This window comes from Papio anubis, chromosome 20 (assembly GCF_008728515.1).
Source record: "Papio anubis isolate 15944 chromosome 20, Panubis1.0, whole genome shotgun sequence".
Taxonomy (NCBI): Eukaryota; Metazoa; Chordata; class Mammalia; order Primates; family Cercopithecidae; genus Papio; species Papio anubis.
Genome location: NC_044995.1, coordinates 44,945,781 through 44,970,004, shown reverse-complemented (window position 1 = coordinate 44,970,004; position 24,224 = coordinate 44,945,781). Strand labels below are relative to the sequence as shown.

The 24,224-nt window shown below is 44.7% G+C and overlaps 1 pseudogene; it reads left to right on the top strand.

Annotated features, from left to right (window-relative positions):
- The first annotated feature begins 1,545 nt into the window (after positions 1-1,545).
- Positions 1,546-3,597, top strand: LOC108583190 (annotated as a pseudogene).
- The last annotated feature ends 20,627 nt before the right edge of the window (positions 3,598-24,224 follow it).

Sequence of the window (24,224 nt, the reverse complement as noted above, 5' to 3'; positions counted from 1 at the left end):
CTCCAGCCTGGGCGACAGAGCCAGACTCCGTCTCAAAAAAAAATAAATAAATAAAAATAGAAAATAAATTAGCGGGGTGTAGTGGTGCGTGCCTGTAATCCCAGCTACTCGGGAGGTTGAGGCAGAGAATCACTTGAACCTGGGAGGCAGTCTGCAGTGAGCTGAGATCGGGAGATTGAGACCAGCCTGGCCAACATCGTGAACCCCTGTCTCTATTAAAAATACAAAAATTTGCTGGGTGTGGTGGTGCACGACTGTAATCCCAGCTACTCAGGAGGCTGAGGCAGGAGAATCACTTGAACCTAGGAGGCGGAGGTTGCAGTGAGCTGAGATCACACCACTGCACTCCAGCCTGGGCGACAGAGTGAGACTTCATCTCAAAAACCCAAACAAAACCCAAAGCCAAACCCAAAACCAAAACAAAGAAACATCAGGGATTGCTGGCTAGGTAAATATCAAATAAATTGGTGTAGGAGGTCATCTTGGAGGTGCCGTCCACCCACTGCCCCAGACCTGGAGACCTAGGGCTCCCGTGAAGGAAATTCCTTTATTACTTGGGAGATCCCAGGTACTATGTAATCATATGTATATGCTGATTTCTTGGACGTCCCAAAATTCTGGACCTATTTGACTTCCACCTTTCACCTGCCCTGCACATGCTGTATGTAGGCTCAGGCTCCGAAATCTCCCATCTCTCCGGTTTCTAGCCACTAGAAAGTGGAAGAGGCAATGGAGTCTCCCCTTGGACCAGTTAGGGGGCATGTGGCACTACTGACACCTTGATTTCAGGCTGTGGCCTCCAGAACAGTGACACAATATATTTCTGTTGTGTGAAGCCATCCAGTTTGTGGCACTTTGTTACAGATTCCCGAGAAAACTAATCCAAAGGTGTAGTTAGAGCATAAAGGCCATCCTAACCTTGTACGACGGTGACAAAATGTATGAGTCGACCCCGACTCATTACAATTGTACCAAAGCTTGCCAACTGGGTGTGGCTAATGTTTGGTTGTAGACACTGACATTCAAAAGCTTTGTTACATATTGGGGGCGTGGGTGAAGGTCAGGTGGGGACTCTGTGGACCATTTTTGTAGCTTCTTGTGAGCCTTAAACTATTTCACAATAAAAAGTGACACTCAACTGCTATTATTTGAGATAATTATTGCTCACAAACACCGAACAATTCTCCTAGGGGAAATTATATAGTTAGGGGCCGGGCATGGTGGCTCGCACCTGTAATCCCAGCACTTTGGGAGGCTGAGGTGGGCGGATTACTTGAGGTTAAGAGTTGGAGACCAGGCTGGGTATGGTGGCTCATGCCTGTAATCCCAGCACTTTGGGAGGCTGAGGCGGGCAGATCACAAGGTCAGGAGATCAAGACCATCCTGGCTAACACAGTGAAACCCCATCTCTCCTAAAAATACAAAAAAAATTAGCAAGGCGTGGTGGTGGGCGCCTGTAGTCCCAGCTACTTGGGAGGCTGAGGCAGGAGAATGGTGTGAACCTGGGAGGCGGAGCTTGCAGTGAGCTGAGATCGTGCCACTGCGCTCCAACCTGAGTGACAGAGCAAGCCTCTGTCTTAAAAAAATAAAAATAAAAATGAATAAATAAAAGAGGTTCCAGCCTCTTTTTCCGGCTGGAACTATGGAGGGTGTAGAAGAGAAGAAGCAAGTTCCTGCTGTTTCAGAAACCCTTAAGAACAAGCGAAGGAATTTCGCAGAGCTGAAGATCAAGCACCTGAGAAAGAAGTTTGCCCAAAAGATGCTTCGAAAGGCAAGGAGGAAGCTTATCTATGAAAAAGAGAAGCACTATCACAAGGAATATAGGCAGATGTACAGAACTGAAATTCGAATGGAAAGCATGTCAAGAAAAGCTGACAATGTCTATGTACCTGCAGAACCCACATTGACGTTTGTCATCAGGACCAGAGGTACCGATGGTGTGAGCCCAAAGGTCCGAAAGGTGTTGCAGCTTCTTCGCCTTCGTCAAATCTTCAATGGAAACTTTGTGAAGCTCAATGAGGCCAATCATTGTGCTGAGGACTGTAGAGCCATACGTTGCAGAGGGGTACCCAAATCTGAAGTCAGTAAATAAACTAATCTACAAGCGTGGTTATGGCAAAATCAGTAAGAAGTGAATTGCTTTGACAGATAACACTTTGACTGTGTGATCTCTTGGAAAATATGGCATCATCTGCATGAAGCATGTGATTCATGAGGTCTATACTGTTGGAAAACGCTTCAAAGAAGCACATAACTAGAGGCCGGGCGCGGTGGCTCAAGCCTGTAATCCCAGCACTTTGGGAGGCCGAGGCGGGTGGATCACGAGGAGCTCGAGACTATCCTGGCTAACATGGTGAAACCCCGTCTCTACTAAAAATACAAAAAACTAGCCGGGCGTAGTGGCGGGCGCCTGTAGTCCCAGCTACTTGGGAGGCTGAGGCGGGAGAATGGCGTGAACCCGGGAGGTGGAGCTTGCAGTGAGCTGAGATCACGCCACTGCACTCCAGCCTGGGAGCACAGCGAGACTCCGTCTCAAAAAAAAAAAAAAAAAAAAGAGAAGCACATAACTTCCTGTGGCCCCTCAAATTATCTTCTCCATAAGGTGGAATGAAGAAAAAGATCACCCATTTTGTAGAAGGTGGAGATGCTGGCAACAGGGAGGAGCAGATCAACACAACAGGCTTCTTAGAAGAATGAACTATGGTGTGTACCACAATTATTTTTCTAAGCTGTTCGGTTAATAAACAGTACCTGCTCTCAAACTGAAAGAAAATTGTGTGTGTATATTTATGTAGTTGGCTTCCCGAGAGCCTCTGGTTATGAATCAGCAAGCAGTCAGTGTCATTAACACCGAACTCACAGCCAACAGAGTTAGAACTCATGCCTGGGCATAGCTTCTTGAACACAGGGATTTCGTCCTGTGTGAGGCTCATCACGGTCTCCTTGCTCTTGGTGACATTAGACAGGGCTTCAGCACTACTTGGGGGCCGTTTGAAACAGCAAAATTACTAACAAAAAGCAAAAAAATTGAAAGGAGATAAAAACGGGAGATTTCAGAGCCTGAGCCTATAGCATTTGCTGGGTAGGTGAAAGAGGGTAGTCAAACAGGTCCAGAATCTTGAGGTATTCAGAAATCAGAGTATCCTCCCTGCAATCCCCAAGTACTAAAGGGATTTCCTTCATGGAAGCCCTAGGACTCCAGGTCTGGGGGAAATGGGTAGACAGCACCTTCAAGACAATCTCCTACCCTAATTTATTTAACATTTACTTAGCTGATCTTTTTATCAGTTTAAGATATAAATAGTTCAGAACTCACATCATTAAGAAATAAGTAATACCTTCTAAAAAGATGGGCAGAAAAGAGATGGGGCGTGGTGGCTCATACACGTAATCCCAGCACTTTGAGAAGCCGAAGTGTCTTAGAAAAATCCCAAAACGAAACAGGAGCTGTCAAGTCACAAAGATAAGTACAACTGCTTATGAAACTGAATCTCATTCACCACAAGAAAATTGGGAATTGAAAGCTCCGTGAAAAACAATTTTTCTTTCTTTCTCTTTCTCTCTCTCTCTCTCTTTTTTTTTTTTCTTTAAGATGTTGTCTCCCTCTGTCGCCCAGCTTGGAGTGCAGTGGCGCCATCTGCTCACTGCAGTCTCCGCCTCCCAGGTTCAAGCAATTCTCCTGCCTCATCCTCCTGAGTAGCTGGGATTACAGGAGCCCACCACCACGCCTGGCTAATTTTTGTATTTTTAGTAGAGACGGGGTTTCACCATGTTGGCCAGGCTGGTCTTGAACTCGTGACCTCACGTGATCTGCCCACCTTGGCCTCCCAAAGTGCTGGGATTGCAGGTGTGAGCCGCCCGCACTCAGTCACACTTTATCTTGTCACCTGTGATTTGGTAAAAGATAAGAGTGTTGGATGATTCACCACTCAGCAAGTGCGTGGGTGAGAAGGAGCCTCAAACCTAGAGGCTAGAATCTGAAATGGACCCAACTTTTTGGAAACACAGCTTGTTAAAATCTATCAAGGCACCAAAATGCACCTTCCCCTCAACCCAGAAATTTTACTTCAAGGATTTTCTTTCGTAAGCACACCTGCACACATCACAGACACAGATGTATGCACACACACAGTGTGGTGTGGTTTGAATAATACTGGAACACCACCAACCACAAGACCCATGCGTGATTGAGGGTTTAGTCCAGTGCTGAGCACTTGTCAGGTTTCACCTTTTCTGACCTTCCCAAGAACGCTATGAAGTGGATCGTGCTGTTATTTCCATTTTCCCTACGAGCAGGCTCAGAGAGGAAGGCCAGCAGCTTAATCTACCTAGCAAAGAGCTTGGGAGAGGAGGTGCCTGGATTTGAATGTGGATCCATATCATGTACCTGAAGAACCTGTACCTTCCCACCTGAGTCACTTAGTGACTTGACCTGGCCTCCGACCACATTCCAGTCTGCAGTTCTGCTGGAGGTCATTTGCACCATTTCTTTCTTTCTTTTCTTTTTTTTTTTTTTGAGACGCCTTGCTCTGTCACTCAGGCTGGAGGGCAGTGGTGTGATCTCAGCTCTCTGCAACCTCTGCCTTCCGCGTTTAAGTGATTCTCTTCCTACCTCAGCCCCTCAAGTAGCTGGGATAACAGACGTGCACCACCACGTCCGGCCAATATTCGGATTTTCAGTAGAGACGGGGTTTTGCCATGTTGGCCCGGCTGGTCTTAAACTCCTGACCTCAAGTGATTTACCAGCTTCGGCATCCCAAAGTTCTGGGATTATAGGCGTGAGCCACGACGTCCAGCCGCGGTCGTGTGCATTGTTTTTTGGTGACGTTTGAGAAGAAGGTTTTCTAAAACCAGAGTTTCCCCATCTGCAGACTCTAGAGCTGAGGCTCCAGCACAAGACGTCCACTGATGTTGGCTCTCTCTCTCTCTCTCTCTCTCTTTCTTTCTGTTGCTCTAAGTCAGGGGAATCATGAGCCCTGTGCAGGGAAAGAGCTGATGGGAGAGACCCAGAGGACAGCTGGAACACAGGAAGTAAGATCATTTTCCTCCTAGGAAAGCCCGAGGCCCACGAGGCTGATTTTTGGCTACCTTCTGCTTACCCCCAAGGGAAATCTGGAAACTTCTGCCTCTCTTCCATAACCCTGGAAGCCATGGGCCACTTGAAAGTGCCAACTCAGGCTTCCTCTTTGTCCAACTTGGCCACTCCTTCTCTTTCCCTTTGCTGTGGCTGATCTCAAGTTGCCATGGGGATATCCCCTTTGGTGGTGATACAGGAGTTAAGAAGGAATTACTGGCCGGGCGCAGTGGCTCACGCCTGCAATCCCAGCACTTTGGGAGGCCGAGGTGGGCGGATCATCTGAGGTCTAGAGTTCGAGACCAGCCTGACCAACAAGGAGAAACCCTGTCTCTACTGAAAAATACAAAATTAGTCGGGCATGGTGGCGCATGCCTGTAATCCCAGCTATTTGAGAGGCTCAGGCAGGAGAATCGCTTGAACCTGGGAGGCGGAGGTTGTGGTGAACTGAGATCGCGCTATTGTACTCCAGTCTGGGCAACAAGAGTGAAACTCCGTCTCAAAAAAAAAAAAAAAAAAGAGAGAGAGAAGGAATTACTTAGGCAGAGAGCAAGGGCATGGCAGTCGTCGCTAAGGTTTTTCTTTTTAATGAAAGGCAGCCCCAAATCATTTTCTAACAAAGAGCAGCCTGCAAGCTGGGAGCTTGCCCGGATGAAGGCCGGCAGGAATTAAGGACTAGACATATTGACGATGGCAGCTCTATCTTCCCTTCTCTGCCAGCCACATGTACTGTAAAGGAGCAGACAAGATGGTGCCAATCAACTAGAAAGCCTATTTGCTTAAGAAGGTTAGGCTGTGGGCAGCGGGGCGCTGTGGCTCACACCTGTAATCCCTGCACTTTGGAGGCCCAGGCGGGTGGATCAGCTGAGGTCAGGAGTTCCAGACCAGCCTGGTGAATGATGAAATCCAGTCTCAGCTAAAAATACAAATAATAGCTGGGCGTGGTAGTGAGCGCCTGTAGTCCCAGCTACTTGGGAGGCTGAGGCAGGAGAATCGCTTCAACCAGGGAGGTGGAGGTTGCAGTGAGCCGAGGTCACGCCATTGCACTCCAGCCTGGGTGACAAAGGGAGACTCCGTCTCAAAACACACACCCGCACACATACACACAACTAGGGTGGAGCAACCAGCCTTCTCTGCACACTATGTAGACGTCATACCTAATCAAACCAATCTGTGAGCCCTATGTAAATCGGACACCGCCTTCTCTAGCCTGCCTATAAAATCTGCGTGGTCTGCTGGCTCCCCTTTTTCCTGATCTCTCTCTCTCTCTCTCAGCTCCTCTTCTCTCTCTTTTCTTTTTCCTTTGAGACGGAGTCTTGCTCTGTCACTCAGGCTGGAGTGCAGTGGTCTGATCTCAGCTCAGTGCAACTTCCGCCTCCTGGGTTCAAGCAATCCTCCTGCCTCAGCCTCCCGAGTAGTTGGGAATACAGGCGTGCACCACCATGCCCAGCTACTTTTTTGTATTCTTAGGAGAGAATCCCACTGCTGGGATTTCTGCTGGGAGGGAGGGTATCAAGACGCTCTTACTTCTCACTCTTCCATTCCTGTTCCTTTCTTTCTTTTTCTTTTTTTTTTTTTTTAGACGGAGTTTTGCTCTTGTTGCCCAGGCTGGAGTGCAATGATGCAATCTCGGCTCACTGCAGCCTCTGCCTCCCAGGTTCAAGCAATTCTCCTGCTTCAACCTCCTGAGTAGCTGGGATTACAGGTGCCCACCACCACGACCAGCTAATTTCTGTATTTTTCGTAGAGACAGGGTTTCACCATGTTGGCCAGGTCGAACTCCTGACCTCAGATGATCCACCCGCCTCAGCCTCCCAAAGTGCTGGGATTACAGGCGTGAGCCACCATGCCGGGCTCATTCCTGTTCCTTTCTTTATCCCATGAGCCAATAGGACTAGGAGAATTCTGTGCAAAAGGAAGCAACAGGAAACAATTTTCACCTATGTGAAAGTCTGGGCTGGCATGTCATCTCCGTTCTGCAAAATCTTTAGGAGCCAAAATTCTTTCGCTCAAGTGCCTCTGACACACAAAAGGTGATGCCCTTGTCTGCAAAATACAAAGTGACATACCACCATGGCTGAGTTCCAGGAAACAGGTAGGTCAAAAAGTGAAGGGAAGCAACTCTCCTTCCTTTTCAAGGAAGTGCTTGCACTAATAAATTCCGCTCACAACCCATTGGCCCGGACTTTGTCACATGACTCAGGCAAGGGAGGCTGGGAAATGTAGTCTTCATTCTGAGTAGCCATGTACCCAGCTGAAACTCCAGGGTTCTATTACTGTCATTAACGGAATTTTGTGCCACAGGTGCAAATTTCAAGGGGGCATCTCAAACTGTCATTGTCAAGATAAATGATATTCTCAGGCAACATTTAAAAAAAAATCTAAAAAGTGAAGGTCAAAAAAAAAATTCATGATGAACACATTGCAAAAATGTTTTAAATAAAGATGAGATCCAACCCTACACTTCTACAATCTGCTTCATTTTCTTCCACTCTAATTCTGGTCTTGCAGCCCAAATTTGCATTCTGGCTCCAACACTTACCAGCTGTGTGACCTACAGCAAATGTTTTAATCTCTCTGTGCCATAGTTCCCTGGAAGTAATGAAAGTATCTCACAGGTTTGCTATGAGGTTGGAAGGAATTAATATTTGTAAAACCATTTAGCAAAGAGCCAGTACATGGTAAGGAACTGGTAAGAACGATTATTATCGTTGCTACTACTGAAACGGCCTCCTTGTCTGGAGTAACACCCGAGGTTCATAGTCTCACAGCCAATGAAAACAAGGACATGGACATGGAAAGAGTGAGGTCAAGTGTTGCAGGGAGTCAGGGACCCCGAACGGAGGGACCGGCTGAAACCGTGGCAGAAGAACATAAATTGTGAAGATTTCATGGACATTTATTAGTTCCCCAAATTAATACTTTTATAATTTCTTACACCTATCTTTACTGTAATCTCCGAACATAAATTGTGAAGATTTCATGGACACTTGTCACTTCCCCAATCAATACCCTTGTGTTTTCCTATGCCTGTCTTTACTTTAATCTCTTAATCCCATCATCTTCTTCGTAAGCTGAGGAGGATGAATGTTGCCTCAGGACCCTGTGATTGTATCAACTGCACAAATTGTTTGTAGAGCATGTGTGCTTGAACAATATGAAATCTGGGCATCTTAAAAAAAAAAAAAGAACAGGATAACAGCAATGTTCAGGGAACAAAAGAGGTAACTTTGAATTGGCCGCCGGTGAGCCGGACAGAACAGAGCCATATTTCTCTTCTTTCATAAGCAAATAGGAGAAATATCGCTGAATTCTTTTTCTCAGCAAGGAACATCCCCGAGAAAGAGAATGTGCCTTGAAGGTAGGCCTATAAACGGCCCCTTTAGAAGGCGTGCTGCCTTTTATGGTGGAAGCCAAAGGGATGAAATAAGCCCCGGTCTCCTGTAGCGCTCCCAGGCTTATTTGGACGAGGAAATTCCCGCCTAATAAATTTTGGTCAGACAGGTTGTCTGCTCTCAAATCCTGTTTCCTGATAAGATGTTAGCAACGACAATGCGTGCCCGAAACTTCATTAGCAATTTTAATTTCTCCTCATCCGGTGGCCCTGTGATCTTGCCCTGCCTCCATTTGCTTTGTGATATTTATTACCTTGTGAAGCATGTGATCTATGTGACCCATACCCGATTCGTGCACTCCCTCCCCTTTTGAAAATCGCTAATAAAAACTTGCTGGTTTTATGGCTTGGGGAGCATCACGGAGCCTACTGACACCCAGCTTTAAATTTCTCTCTCTAGTGCTCTTTCCCTTTATTTTTCAACCCAGCCGAGGCACTGAGGAAATAGAAAAGAACCCATGTTAAACATCAGGAGTGGGTTCTCCCGACAGTCGAGAGCTGAAGTTTAACAGGCGAAAGAAGGAGAAGAGCTCTCTTCTGCAGAGAGGGGTCCCAGAAAAATGGGTTGCTGTATCAGGGGTGAAATGTAGAGGGGTTTATAGTTAAGCTAGTGAGTAAACAGTGTTTGATTTACATAGGGTGTGAAAGACTGGTTAGACCACATGTCCCATTTGCATAGGGTGCACATTTCTGGTAGCTTCCCACCCTCTTTTGTTTTGCAGGCAGGTTTTCTACCCGAGTTGTGCTGTATTGCCCATTTCTCTGTTACTACACACGTGGTAACAAAAAAAAAAAGGAAGATGGAGCCTCCATGTTGGGCCTGCCTGGCCCCTGAGTAGCTCTTTTCTATTGGTGCACCTGCTGGCATTCTCTTGTGTAAGCTTCCAGCTTGCCTATCTTTGTTTGCAGCTCAATTTTTCAGGCTGCTCTTTGGTAGAAAAGAAATGATTTGGGGACTGCTTTTTGTTAGAAGGGAAGCTCTGCCGAGGACTCTGTTGCCTTCACTATCTACCAAAATAATTTCTGTCTACCTCCTGTATCACTACTACTGTTATTATTAATTTGAGAAAGAGTTTCACTCTGTTGCCCAGGCTGGAATGCAGTGGCCTGGGCTTACCGCAACCTCCCGCCTCCCAGGGTCAAGTGATTCTCATGCCTCAGCCTCCCAAGTAGCTGGGACTACAGGAAGCTGCCATTATGCACAGCTAATTTTTTTTTTTTTTTTTTGTATTTTTAGTAGAGACAGGGTTTTACCACGTTGGCCAGGCTGGTCTTAAACTCCTGACCTCAAATGATCTGCCTGCCTTGGCCTCCCACGGTGCTGGGATTACAGGGTGAGCTAGTGCGCTCGGCCTCTTATTATTTGTTTATTATTATTACTATTTTTGGAGACAAGGTCTTACTCTGTCACCCAGGCTGGAGAGCAGTGGTGCACTCATAGCTCCCTGCAGCTTCCAATTCCTGGGCTTGAGTGTTTCTTCTGCCTCAGCTTCCTGAGAAGGTGGGACTATAGGTGTGCACCACCACACTCAGCTAATTTTAAAAGTTTGTGGAGAGATGGGCTTTCGCTATGTTGCTCAGGCTGGTCTTGAATTCTTGGCCTCAAGTGATCCTCCCACCTTGGCCTTCCAAATTTTTGGGATTATAGGCATGAGCCACCACCCTTGGCCAGACTTTACACAATAAAGGTTTATTTCGGGTCACTCTGCCTATGGAGTGGCCATTCTTTACTCCTTCACTTTCTGTTTTTCATTATTTGTTGTTGTTGTTGTTGTTTGTCTGTTTGAGATGGAGTTTTGCTCTTGTTGCCCCGGCTGGAGTTCAATGGCGTGATCTCAGCTCACTGCAACCTTTGCCTCCTGGGCTCAAGTGATTCTCCTGCCTCAGCCACCAGAGTAGCAGAGATTACAGGCACCTGCCACCACACCCAGCTAATTGTTTGTATTTTTAGTAGATATGGGGTTTCACCATGTTGGCCAGGCTGGTCTCAAACTCCTGACCTCAGGTGATCTGCCTGCCTTGGCCTCCCAAAGTGCTGGGATTACAACCGTGAGCTAACACTCCTAGCCTATTCCTTTTCTTTCTTAATACACTTATTTCACTTAAAAAAAAAAGTTTATTTTCTACTCACACAACATTCAGATCAGGAAGGGGTTCTGTCTGTGGTAGGCTGCTTCTTCTTTTTTTTTTGTTTTTGAGACAGGGCCTCACTCTGTTGCTCAGAGTCGAGTGCCGTGGCACAATCTCAGCTCAATGCAACTTCTGCTTCCTGGGTTCAAGTGATCCTCCTACCTCAGTCCCCCAAATAGCTGGGACCACAGGTGCACGGCACCATGCCCAACTAATTTTTTTTTTTAAATTTTCCTACAAGTATTTTGTTATCAAGCATTAAAAATCTACCCAAACTACAGGCCAGGTATGGTGGCTCACGCCTGTAATCCCCAAATTTTGGGAGGCCGAGGTGGGCAGATCACCTGAGGTCAGGAGTTCGAGACCAGCCTGGCCAACATGGTGAAACTCCCTCTCTACTAAAAATTCAAAAAGTAGCCAGGCATAGTCGTGTGCGCCTGTAGTCCCAGCTACTCAGGAGGCTGAGGCTTGAGAATTGCTTGAACCCAGGAGGTGGAGGTTGCAATGTGCCGAGATCATGTCACTGCACTCCAGCCTGGGTGACAAGAGTGAGACTTCATCTCAAAAACAAAAATATATACAGAATACAAAGACAGTATAATAGACTTGTCACCCAGGTTTAACAGCTACTAGTCATGCCATTTTTGTTTCATCTATACTTGGACCCATTTCTTACCCCCCACTTTATTAGTTTTTTGGGTTTTCTTTTTAGATAATATAAATATATTGAAAGGTACAATCTGAATTGTACCTTTTTGACAAATTAATACACTCATATAGACTCCCCCCTTTAAAATAATAGAAATACTCCACTTACCAATCACTAATGTACATATAAGTTATCTCAAAGTATTATTTACAATCCAAATTTTTATAAAATAGGTCAGAGTTTTGACTGAAAAAAAATTTTTTTTTTTTTGAGACTGAGTTTTGCTCTTGTTGCCCGGGCTGGAGTGCAATGGTGCAATCTCGGCTCACCACAACCTCTGCCTCCTAGGTTCAAATGATTCTCCTGCCTCAGCCTCCTGAGTAGCTGGGATTACAGGCTCGTGCCACCACACCTGTCTAATTTTCTGTGTTTTTAGTAGAGATGGGGTTTTGCCATCTTTGCCAGGCTGGCCTTGAACTCCTGACCTCAAGTGATTTGCCTGCCTCAGCTTCCCAAAGTGCTTAGATTACAGGCGTGAGCCACTGCACCCGGCCCGTGTCTTTTTCGTATGATGCCTATGTTTGGTCCAGAGGTAGGGTAATTCTGACCTCCACATACAATGAGAAATGTTCCCTCTTCCACTATATTCTGAAACCGCTTGTGTAGAATTGGTGTTATTTATTCCTTAAATGTGTGATAAATATTTTACCAGTGGAGTCATCTGAGCTTGGACTTTAATTTGTGGGAAGAATTTTTATTTAGAGATGAGATCTCGTTATGTTGACCAGGTTGGTCTTGAACACTTGGCCTCAAGTAATCCTCTCACCTTGGCCTTCCAAAGTGCTAGGATTACAGGTGTGAGCCACCAACACCCATCCTGGCTATTGGTTTTCTATGTGTCATATGACCTTGTTCTTCGTGTTTTCCATTACTACATTCTGCATTTGTTTGAATTCAGTTTATTTTTTTGTAGGATACTAGTTTCATTCCCTTTTTCTTTCCTATTCTGTTTTTTTTCCCCCATTTATTTTCTTAATGGCCTTCTGGATTATAGTTTTAATACTAACTTTATATATTTTATTTAATTTTTTTTAAAGATGGAATCTTGTTCCATCACCCAGGCTGAAGTGCAGTGGCTCAATCTCGGCTCACTGCAACCTTCGCCCGCACGCACCCCCCTCCCACCCGGTTGAAGTGGTTTTCATGCCTCAGCCTCTCGAGTAGCTGGGACAACAGGCATGCACCACCACACCTGGCTAATTTTTGTATTTTTAGTAGGGATGGGGTTTCACCATGTTGACCAGGCTGGTCTTGAACTCTTGACCTCAGGTGATCTGCCTGCTTTGGCCTCCCAAAGTGCTGGGATTATAGGTGTGAGCCACCATGCCTGGCCTAATTAACATATTAACTTTATAACAACCTTGTTTGAATAATACTTTTTTTTTATAATATACAAACTCTCTGCCCCTATATGTCTCTGTCACTCCCCTTCATGTTGTTATTTTCACATATCGTATCTTTATACATTGTGTGCCCTTTAACATATATTTATGTTATCTCTTTCATCAGAGTTAGAAAGCTTTTTGCCATTATTTTTTACAAAATATTTTCTTCTTTCACTTTTTCTTCTCCTCTGGGACTCACGAAGTGTATGTTGGTACACTTGATGTGCCCCATAGATTTTCCCAGACTCTGTGTATTTTTCTTTTTTTTAATTTTCTTTTCTTTTGTGTTTTTTGAGACGGAATTTTGCTCTTGCAGCCCAGGCTGGAGTGCAATGGTGCAATCTTGGCTCACTGCAACCTCTGTCTCCTGGGTTCAAGCGATTCTCCTGCCTCAGCCTCCTGACTAACTGGGACTGCAGGCATGTGCCACCACACCCGGCTAATTTTGCATTTTTAGTAGAGATGGGGTTTCTCCATGTTGGTCAGGCTGGCGTCGAACTCCCGACCTCTGGTGATCCGCCCACCTCGGCCTCCCAAAGGGCTGGGATTACAGGCATGAGCCACCGCGCCCGGCCGGCTCTGTGTATTTTTCTTCACTTTTTTTCCCTGCTTCTTGGACTTGCTAACTTTATAGTTGCTTCATCTTCAAGTTTGTTGATCTTTCTTCTACCTACTCAAATCTTTCTTAAATTCCTCTAATGAATTATCATCTCCATTATTGTAATTTTCAGCTCCAGAATTCCTGTTTGTCAATTTTTAATAATTTCTTTCTTTTTATTGACATTCTCACTTCTTTCATCTATCATTCTCATGATCTGCTTTAGTTCTTTGTCCATATTTTCCTTCATCTCACTGAACACATTTGAGACAGTTGCTTTAATGTCTTTGACTAATAGTTTCAATGTGTGGGCTTTCCTAGTAATGGTATTTGTTAAATCATTGTTTATCGTAAATGAGTTATACTTTCCTATGTCTTTATGCTTTGTAATTAGGACTGGACATTCTGAGTACTATGATTCATAAGTCTGGAACTCCGATGCTCCAAGTCTTCATGGATTGCTGATTTCTGCTTCCTGAAGGCTGAAATTATTCATTTCTGACTTTCCCAGTCTGTTTTTTGGCAAGTGTGTATCCTTTGGGCGTGATCACTGAAGTTTCTTTTCCATTTTGTGGTCGGTTAGTAACCTGATACAGATTTTGCAAGGCATTGAACCTCTAAGTCTGAGAGATACCAACGGACTCAAGAGGGCCAAAACAAGCATCTTGTTGGCTTCTCAGGACATTGGCAGTCCCAGTAGAGTGCAAATCCCCCAAATTTTGGAGGACAAGGTCTCAACTGCCTGCTCTGGCACTGGTCACCTGTTTGAGGGAAATGGGCTCTCTCCAAATTGCCCCACTCAGGCAGAGGAATGGGGAGTGGAGGCTGGTTCGTGAAGGCTGCTCTCCTTCTAAAGAGTCTCAGTCTTTCCTTTCATCAAGCACTCCTCTCGTTATTATAAGTGCCACAACGGGATGACCAGTTCTGAAATCATTGATTCTGTGTCCCCCGCGCCTCAGTTCACTGTTTATCTCACTGGAGGGAGGGGCTCCCAGAGCTTTCTACTCTGTCTTTTTGCTTGACCTCACTGTTTGCTGACTTTCTGAGATATGCCCAAACTCATATGGCTATTGGAAATTTCCACGTTAAAAGTACTTCACCAGATTGGGCAACATGGTGAAATCCTGTCTCTACAAAAAAGAAAAATACAAAAATTCCTTGGGCGAGGTGGCACACTCCCGTAGTCCCAGCTACTTGGGAGGCTGAGGTGGGAGAATCGCTTGAGACTGGGAGGCAGAGGTTGCAGTGAGCCGAAATGGCACTACTGCACACTAGCTTGGGCGACAGAGTGAGGCTCTGTCTCAAAAAAAAAAAAAAAAAAAAAGGTACTTGACATGATAGTTTCCAATAAAAACATTTTAACCTAATTCCTTCATTTCACTCTTTAGCAATCAATATGTGAAAATTATATTGAACGGGTAAAAATGCAGGTTACAAAGATAAGATAAATATGAAATGCTACGATATACTTCTGACTACTGGAAGACATAAAAGAGAGTTGCAATGATTATGCTTCATATTTTGGTTAGTAAACAGAGAGAATGCATCTGCCCAAGGATTCAGAAGAGGTATGTGAATATTTAATAAGGTAAGTAATCCTTAGTTTTTGAGAAACCAGAGATAGAAAATACGTTGGTGATTTTTTTTTTTTTTTTTTTTTTTTACCTTTAAGTTCTGGGATACACGTGCAGAACGTGCAGATTTGTTACGTAAGTATATGTGTGCCATGGCGGTTTGCTGCACCTGCTGACCCATCCTCTAAGTTGCTTCCTCTCACTCCCCACCCCACAACAGGCCCCGATGTGTGATGTTCCCCTCCCTGTGTCCATGTGGTCTCATTGTTCAACTCCCAATTATGAGTGAGAACATGCGGTGTTTGGTTTTTTGTTCCTGTGTTAGTTTGCTGAGGATGATGGTTTCCAGCTTCATTCATGTCCCTGCAAAGGACACGCTCTCTTTCCTTTTTATGGCTGCGTAGTATTCCATGGTGTATATGTACCACATGTTCTTTATCCAGTCTGTCATTGATGGGCATTTGGGTTGGTGCCATGACTTTGCTATTGTAAATAGTGCTGCAATAAACATATGGTGCATGTGTCTTTATAGTAGAATAATTTATGTTCTTTTTTTTTTTTTTTTTTTTTTTGAGATGGAGTCTCAGTCTGTCACCCAGGCTGGAGTGTAATGGCATTATCTCGGCCCACTGCAACCTCCAACTCCCGGGTTCAAGCAATTCTCCTGCCTCAGCCTCCCGAGTAGCTGGCATTACAGGCGCCTACCACCACTCCTGGCTAATTTTTGTATTTTTAGTAGAGACGAGGTTTCACCATGCTGGACCGGGCTGGTCTTAAACTCCTGGCCTCAGGTGATCTGCTTGCCTTGGCCTCTCAAAATGTTGGGATTACAGGTGTGAGCCACCACGCCTGGCCAGGATTGTTATTACTACTTTTAACCCATTTCCCATTTGCCCCGAGAATACTCTTGTCTCTTATCCTAATGTAACATCATATACATTTCTGTTACATTAGGATTAGAGACAAATTATGTTTACAAATGACTCCGAGAACAGTTTTTATATTTTATTTGCACATTGAAACTCAGCCAGATTTGATTCAGCCTCGAAGAGTGTGTTTATGTAAAATTAAATGAACTCTGGCAGTGAGCAGCACGTTTTTTTAAATTAGGAAATGAGTTAACTAACATTGATCTTGAGGTTTTAGTCATTGTAATGAAATGAAAAGATTGAATAGGAAGAAATGAGTCATTATTTAGAGATTACTTTACTATGTACGTAGAAAATTCTAGGCCAGGCGCAATGGCTCACGCCTGTAATCCTAGCACTCTGGGAGGCCGAGGTGGGCGAATCACGAGGTCAGGAGATCGAGACCATCCTGGCTAACACAGTGAAACCCTGTCTCTACTAAAAATACAAAAAATTAGTCCGGTGTGGTGGCGGACGCCTGTTGTCCCAGCCACTCGGGAGGCTGAGGCAGGAGAATGGCGTGAACCCAGGAGGTGGAGCTTACAGTGAGCCAAGATCATGCCACTGCACTCCAGCCTGGGTGACAGAGCAAGACTCCATCTCAAAAAAAAAAAAAAAGAAAATTCTAAATAATTTATACATTGTTTTATTTTTATTTTTGAGATGGAGTCACTGTGTCTCCCAGGCTGGGGTTCAGTGGCTTGATCTTGGCTCACTGCAACCTCTGCCTCCCAGGTTCAAGCAGTTCTCTTCCCTCAACCTCCCAAGTAGCTGGGACAACAGGCGTGTGCCACTACGCCCAGCTAATTTTTTTGTATTTTTAGTAGAGATGGGGTTTCATCGTGTAGGCCAGAGTGGTCTCAAACTTCTGGTCTCAGGTGATCCACCCATCTCAGCCTCCCAAAGTGCTTAGATTACAGGCGTGGGCCACCGTGCCCAGTCTACACATAGTTTTTTTGTTTTTATTTTTATTTTTTTTGAGACAGAGTTTTGCTCTGTTGCTCAGGCTGGAGTACAGTGGTGTGATACTCCTCTTCCCAGGTTCAAGTGATTCTGTGGCCTCAGCCTCCTGAGTAGCTGGGATTACAGTCATGCACCAGCACACCCGGCTGATTTTTGTATTCTTAGTAGAGATGAATCTACCATGTTCACCAGGCTAGTCTCAAACTCCTGACCTCAGGTAATCTGCCCACCTCAGCTTCCTAAAGTGCTGAGATTACAGGCATGAGCCACTGCGCCCAGCCTACACATAGTTTTAATATATTGGTTTAGCAACATCACTGGATGCAAAGCCTAAGTACAAAAATAAATCATATTTTTACATACCACTAACAACTAGAAAAGACATGTAAAACTATGTCATTTACAAAAGCAACAAAAATATATCAAATACCTGGGATTACATCTAATGGAAGCAACAAATTCTACACCAAAAACTATAAAATGTTACTGAGAAAATTAAAGAAACCTTAAATAAATAGAAGGATATACCATGGCCAAGAGGTTGGAAGATTTAATACCATGAAGACACGAATTCCACACCAGTATCTATTGACCTATAGATTCAATGCAATCCCAGTCAGTCCCTCAGCAGGAAGTATACGTGTGTGTGTGTGTGTGTGTGTGCGCGCGCGCACATGAGAGAGAGAGAGAGAGAGAGAGATTGATTCTAATAAAAACACAGGGAACTGCAAACAACTAAGAAAGACAAGATGATCCATAAAAAGAACAAAATGGAGAAACTCTACTATATATTGAGTCTTATTAAAAGGCTACAGCAAGTTAAACAGTGTGGTATTAGTGCCACGAAGGACTACAATCCAGTGGGATTGTAAAAAGAATTGCTCCACTGCACTCCAGTCTGGGCGACAGAGCAAGACTCCACCTTAAAAAAAGAAAAAGAAATTAAAAAAAAAATGGCACACAAAATGTACTAGCTGTAAAAGAAAAGATGATCCGATTAGACCACATTAAAATTAAAATCTGTGTTTCAAAACATACTGATTCAGAGCACAACCTACAAAGGCAATCCACAGGGTGGGGGAAGATATTTGAAAAAATATTATTCAGAAATGGCTCATTTTCAGATTATATAAAGAATTTCTGGGCTGGGCGTGGTGGCTCGTGCCTGTAATCCCAGCACTTTGGGAGGCCACAGCCGGTGGATCACCTGAGGCCAGGAGTTCAACACCAGCCTGGCCAACATGATGAAGCCTCATCTTTACTAAAAATACAAAAAATTAGCCAGGCGTCGTGGCGTGCACCTGTAATCCCAGCTACTTGGGAGGCTGAGGCAGGAGAATAGCTTGAACCCAGGAGGCAGAGGTTGCAGAGAGCTGAGATCGTACCACTGTACTCCAGCCTGGCTGCCAAAGTAAAACTCTGTCTCAAAACAAAAAAGGCCAGGGAAGGTGGCTCATGCCTGTAATCCCAGCACTTTGGGAGGCCGAGGCGGGTGGATCATGAGGTCAGGAGATTGAGACCATCCTGGCCAACACGGTGAAACCCCATCTCTACTAAAAAAATACAAAAAAATTAGCTGGGCGAGGTGGCGGGCACCTGTAGTCCCAGCTACTGGGGAGACTGAGGCAGGAGAATGGCGTGAGCCTGGGAGGCGGAGCTTGCAGTGAGCCGAGATCGCGCCACTGCACTCCAGCAGCCTGGGTGATGGAGCAAGACTCTGTCTCAAAAAAAAAAAAAAAAAAAAAAAAAAAAAAAAAAAAAAAATTAGCCAGATGTGGTGGTGCGCACCTGTAATCCCAGCTACTCAGGAGGCTGAGGCAGGAGAATCACTTGAACCCGGGAAGCAGAGGTTACAATGAGCTGAGATCATGCCACTGTATCTAACCCAGGATAGAGTGAGACTCTGTCTCAAAAAAAAAAAAAAAAAAATTCTGTAAGGCAAAAAAAGAAAAAGACAACCTACTTTTAAAAGATGTAAAAGATGTGAAGCAGCACTTCACATAAAATAATATCCAAGTGGACAATACATACATGAGAGGATGTTTAGCTATATTACTTGTAGAAAAAATAAAACCATGTGGAATCCCTCTTACTCAACAGTGAATTGGCGAGACCGATCATGACTCTGAGAGTGAGTCAACAATGTGGCAGGATATGTTTTGAACCTTTATGCTTTCAGAGAAACATTCATTTCAATAATCTTCTGTGCAGAAAAATACCTTCACAAGAGCCAAAGAATTCAACTGAGAGACCACAGCACTCGAAACGGAGCATAAAAATAAGAAAAGAGAGGCCGAGTGTGGTGGCTCACGCCTGTAATTCCAGCATTTTCAGAGGCCGAGGTGGGTGGATCACCTGAGGTCAGGAGTTCCAACCAGCCTGATCAACATGGAGAAACCCCGCCTCTACTAAAAATACAAAAAAATTAGCCAGACGTGGTGGATGCGCCTGTAATCCCAGTTATTCAGGAGGCTGAGGCAGGAGAATCTCTTGAACTGGGAGGCAGAGGTTGCGGTGAGCCAAGATCACGCCATTGTACTCCAACCTGGGCGACAGAGCAAGACTCCATCTAAAAAAAAAAAAAAAAAGAAAAGAAAAAAAAGAAAAAGAAAAGATGTACTGAATTGGGTAGGAAGGACAGTTTCACTTGATTTGCATCATCCCCTCCCTGAACCCAAGGCAGCACAGAGAGAGATACCCACTGCATCGGAGAAGAGTAAAGTGAGTTCCAGGCTGCACTGCAGACCTGAGCCCGAGTTCCACTCTAGTGAACACTGTTATCAGGCTGTCCTCAACAGACTCAGGCTCCAGGCCCATCTCATTGCCAGTCTGGCTCCCACAGTCTCAGGCTCCAGCACTGCTCTAGCCTCAGCCTGTGGTTCCAGGCTCCAGGTGGCTCCTTTGAGCCCAGGCTCCAGGCTGGCACGCACAGACTCAAGCTCTGGAACTGCCTTCACGCTAGATTGGCCCCCATGAACCCAAGAACCACGCCCATCCTCACCGACTTTGTTTCGTTTTGCGACAGTCTCGCTCGGTTGCCCAGCCTGGAGTGTAGTGGCGTGATCTTGGCTCGCTGCAACCTCCGCCTCCTGGGTTCAAGCGATCCTCTAGCCTCAGTTTCCCAAGTAGCTGGGATTACAGGTGCCCACCACCGTGCCCGGTTAATTTTTGTATTTTTAGTAGAGACAGGTTTCATCATCTTGTGTAAGAATCTTCAATGGTAGGACCAGCGCTGTGGCTCACGCTGGGTACCGCCCGAGGCGTGCGGAGAAGCGAGGTGAAGGCACGGGCCAGGGGCTGCAGCGGCCAGTGGGGGACGCTCCTCTACGCGTCTCCGCAGCACCTGCCGAACGCAGCCTCCAGCGCCGCCACAAACTCCACATGGCTGATTTTGGCACCAAAGTCTGTGAGGGGGCCAGTCACCCTGACACTTTGGGAGGCCGAGGCGGGTGGATCACCTGAGGTCAGGAGTTCGAGACCAACCTGGCCAACATGGTGAAACCCTGTCTCTACTAAAAACACAAAAATTAGCTGGGCATGGTGTCAGGGGCCTATAATCCCAGCTACTTGGGAGGCTGAGGCAGGAGAATCGCTTGAACCCAGGAGGCAGAGGTTGCAGTGAGCCAAGATCATGCCACTGCATTCTGGCTTGAGTGACAAGAGTGAAACCCTGTCTCAAAAAAAAAAAAAAAAAAAAAGGAAGAAACAAAAAAGACAAGAAAGGATGCCATTGTGTCATTTTCTAGAATCCTTTCAGTTTTAGCTACCAACTGCCAGGAAAAGCCCTCATCTTCTCCTCCTCTCCTCGGTTTCCATCTTGTTGGTACTTTTCTAGCCGTATACAAACGATCACCATGTTAGCCTTAGGCTGAGAAGCTGGCTAGTCCTTTCTATGAAGCTAATACAATGGTCATTCCCAGACAAATGTAAAGGAAACACGAAGGCTGCTTCGAAGATTACCTGATTCCTTTAAAATATATACCTATATACACAGACATGCTCTTTTTTTAAGTGCTTATGCTTTAATAGAGATGAATCAGTTTTGGGATCTAAGCTGTTTGCGAAGCTGAAGGCACAGGTTGTGAAATACTTTTTAACTTTTGGAATCATACTGCCTACTGTCACTCTAAATATCAATATAGGGGTTATTATTATTATTTTGAGATGGAGTCTCACTCTCTCGCCCAGGTTGGAGTGCATTGGCGTGATCTCAGCTCACTGCAAGCTCCGCCACCCGGGTTCACGCCATTCTCCTGCCTCAGCCTCCCGAGTAACTGGGACCACAGGTGCCCGCCACCACCCCCAGCTAATTTTTTGTATTTTTAGTAGAGACAGGGTTTCACCATGTTAGCCAGGATGGTCTCGATCTCCTGACCTTGTAATCCTTCTGCTTCGGTCTCCCAAAGTGCTGGGATTACAGGCATGAGCCACCACGCCCGGCCAAATATAGGGATTTTTAAAATGTGAATTTTTGCCTGTCTTTAAAAATTTCAACATCAGCCTTTGTTAAGCTTAAATACACTGAATTGAATCTACAAAAGTGACTCATCTCCAGACTTTTATTGATACTACAGCTTTTGCTTTCTGGTGGCCAAAATACTAAAATGCCTATTGTATTTATAGATTAAAAACTGCTCATAAAAGCCTGTTATTACTCCTACTCTTTTTTTTTTTTTTTTTTTTAGATGGAGTCTCGCTCTGTCACCCAGGCTGGAGTGCGGTGGCACGATCTTGGCTCACTGCAATCTTCGCCTCCCAGGTTCACGCCATTCTCCTGCCTCAGCCTCCTGTGTAGCTGGGACTACAGGTGCCCGCCACCACACCTGGCAAATTTTTGGTATTTTTAGTAGAGACGGGGTTTCACTGTGTTAGCCAGGATGGATGGTCTCGATCTCCTGACCTCGTGATCCGCCCGTCTCGGCCTCCCAAAGTGCTGGGATTACAGGCGTGAGCCACTGCACCTGGCCCCTATTACTCCTACTCTTGAAGATGATAATATTCTACGTGGTCAAATGTTTGGATTCATTCAGGTCTTAGATATTTCACTGTACTTGATTTTTAATTTAACTCTTTTTCACAGCCACGCTAAGGGTAAAAATGAATAATTTCTGTCTGTCTTCCTTTTCAAGTATTTCTGGATAAGGGATTTGAAAAGCTAAAACTGTTTTTGTTTGACATAATATAAAATATGGAACTGATCTTTCTGGGGTGAGAGATGATTAATGTTTTTGCTATATACTTTTATAGATTATTTTCTTATCAAACTAGTTAACAATTATTTTTATATGTTTGTAAGCAGATATGCTTTCACAGCATACCTTGTGTATATGTAAAGATAAGTATTTAATTCTCACTGTTCACTTATTTTATTTCATTTTTTTTTAAAGATGGAATCTCACTCTGTTGCTAGGCTGGAGTGCAGTGGCACCATCTCAACTCACTGCAACCTCCGACTCCCTGGTTCAAGCTATTCTCCTGCCTCAGGCTCTGAGTAGCTGGGATTACAGGCACGTGCCACCATGCCCAGCTACAGCTAATTTCTGTAGTTTTAGTAGAGACGGGGTTTCACCATGTTGGCCAGGATGGTCTTGATCTCCTGACCTCGTGATCTGCCCTCCTTGGCCTCCCAAAGTGCTGGGATTACAGGCATGAACCACCACGCCCGGCCCCATTGTTCACTTTTAACTGACAAAGAAAAACAAGTGGAAACTACAGAAACTGTGATAGAACTTTTACTTGCTGGTCTGGTCTAGGTTGTATCCAACTTTGGCCAGTCACATATGTACTCAAGAAACCTTCCCAACAGAGTAGAACAGGATGAGACTCTGAAATCACTTTCAATATTCCCTGCTAGATATTGATTGTTATATCAAGTATTAAGTGTAAGCTTTTAATGAACAATTTATTGATTGTTATATCAAGTATTAAGTGTAAGCTTTTAGTGAACAATTAGTATAACTGTGGATGGCATCTGCTTTTGTTTTTAATTCTGTGGATTGTGTTTAAGCAATTCCATAGGATGTTCCTGATTTTGAGATGCTAAGTGGTATTGCACAGTTGTCACTTTATCAAGTGTGTACCACAGTCCCATGAAGTTTATAAAGCATACCCTTGTGTAGCTTCAGGTGCTAGAATTAAAATTGATCTGTTATCTCTCTCACACACACACACACACACACACAATCAGCCATGTGGACTCAAACTCCAGGTCCATCCCAGTGGATCCAGGCACCAGGTCAGCCCCTGTGGAACCAGGTGCCAAGCCTCCCCTCTTGCTGAAATACGCACCGGGCAATCCCTGTCAAGGACTCCAGCAAGAAGTCCACCAACAACTCCCCACCAAACAGCCTATCTAGAATCTCTAGATAGGTTGACTGGCAAAGGGCTTTTCCTGCTAAAGCCAGTATGTAAAGACTGGAAGAGGTGACTACTTCAAATGCAGAGACACTAATGCAAGGCCATAAGGATCATGAATAATCAGAGAAACACGACACCACCAAAAGAACAAAATAAAGTATGAGAAACTGACACAAAAGAAGTGGAGATCTATGAACTCCTGATGAAGAATTCAAAATAATCATCTTAAAGAAGCTCAGTGAATTAGAAGAGAACACAAATGGACAACCGAATGGAAAACAAAACGTGAACAAAATGACAAATTCAACGAAGAGATGAACCTATTTTTTAAAAAGGACTAAAAAGAAATTCTGGAGCTGGAGAAAACAAGGACTGAACTGAAAGGCTCCATGGAGAGCTTCAACAGCAGATGTGATCAAGAAGAAGAAAGAATCAGTGAGCTCAAAGGCAGGACATTTGAAATTATCCTTTCAAAGGAGCAAAAATAAAAAAGAATAAATAATACTGAAAAAACTCAATAGGCTTATGAGATACCATTAAGTGAACCAATATATACATTATGGAAGTGCTCCAAAAGGAGCAGGAAAGGTGAAAAGAAGAGAAAATGTATTTACAAAAATAATGATAGAAAAATTCTGGGGTCAGGCGTGATGGCTCATGCCTGTAATTCCAGCACTTTGCGGGGCCGAGGTGGGTGGGTCACTTGCGGTCAGGAATTTGAGACCACCCTGGCCAACATGGTGAAACCCCATCTCTACCAAAAATACAGAAATGAGCTGGGAGTAGTGGTGCACACCAATGGTCCCAGGTACTTGGGAGACTGAGGCATAAGAATCACTTGAACCTGGGAGGTGGAGGTTGCAGTGAGCCAAGACTGTTCCACTGCACTCCAGCCTGAGCAACAGAATGAAACTCTATCTCAAACAAAAACAAAAACAACCCCCCCAGAATTTCCAAATCTGGAAAGGAAAAAATGAATATGAAGATCCATGGAGCCCAAAAAACCCCAAATAGGGTTAAGGTAAAGAGAACTTCATTGAGACATATTATAATAAAATTCTCAAAAATCAGAGATAAAAAGGATTTGAAAGCAGCAAGAGAAAAGCAACTCATGATATACAAGAGAACCTCC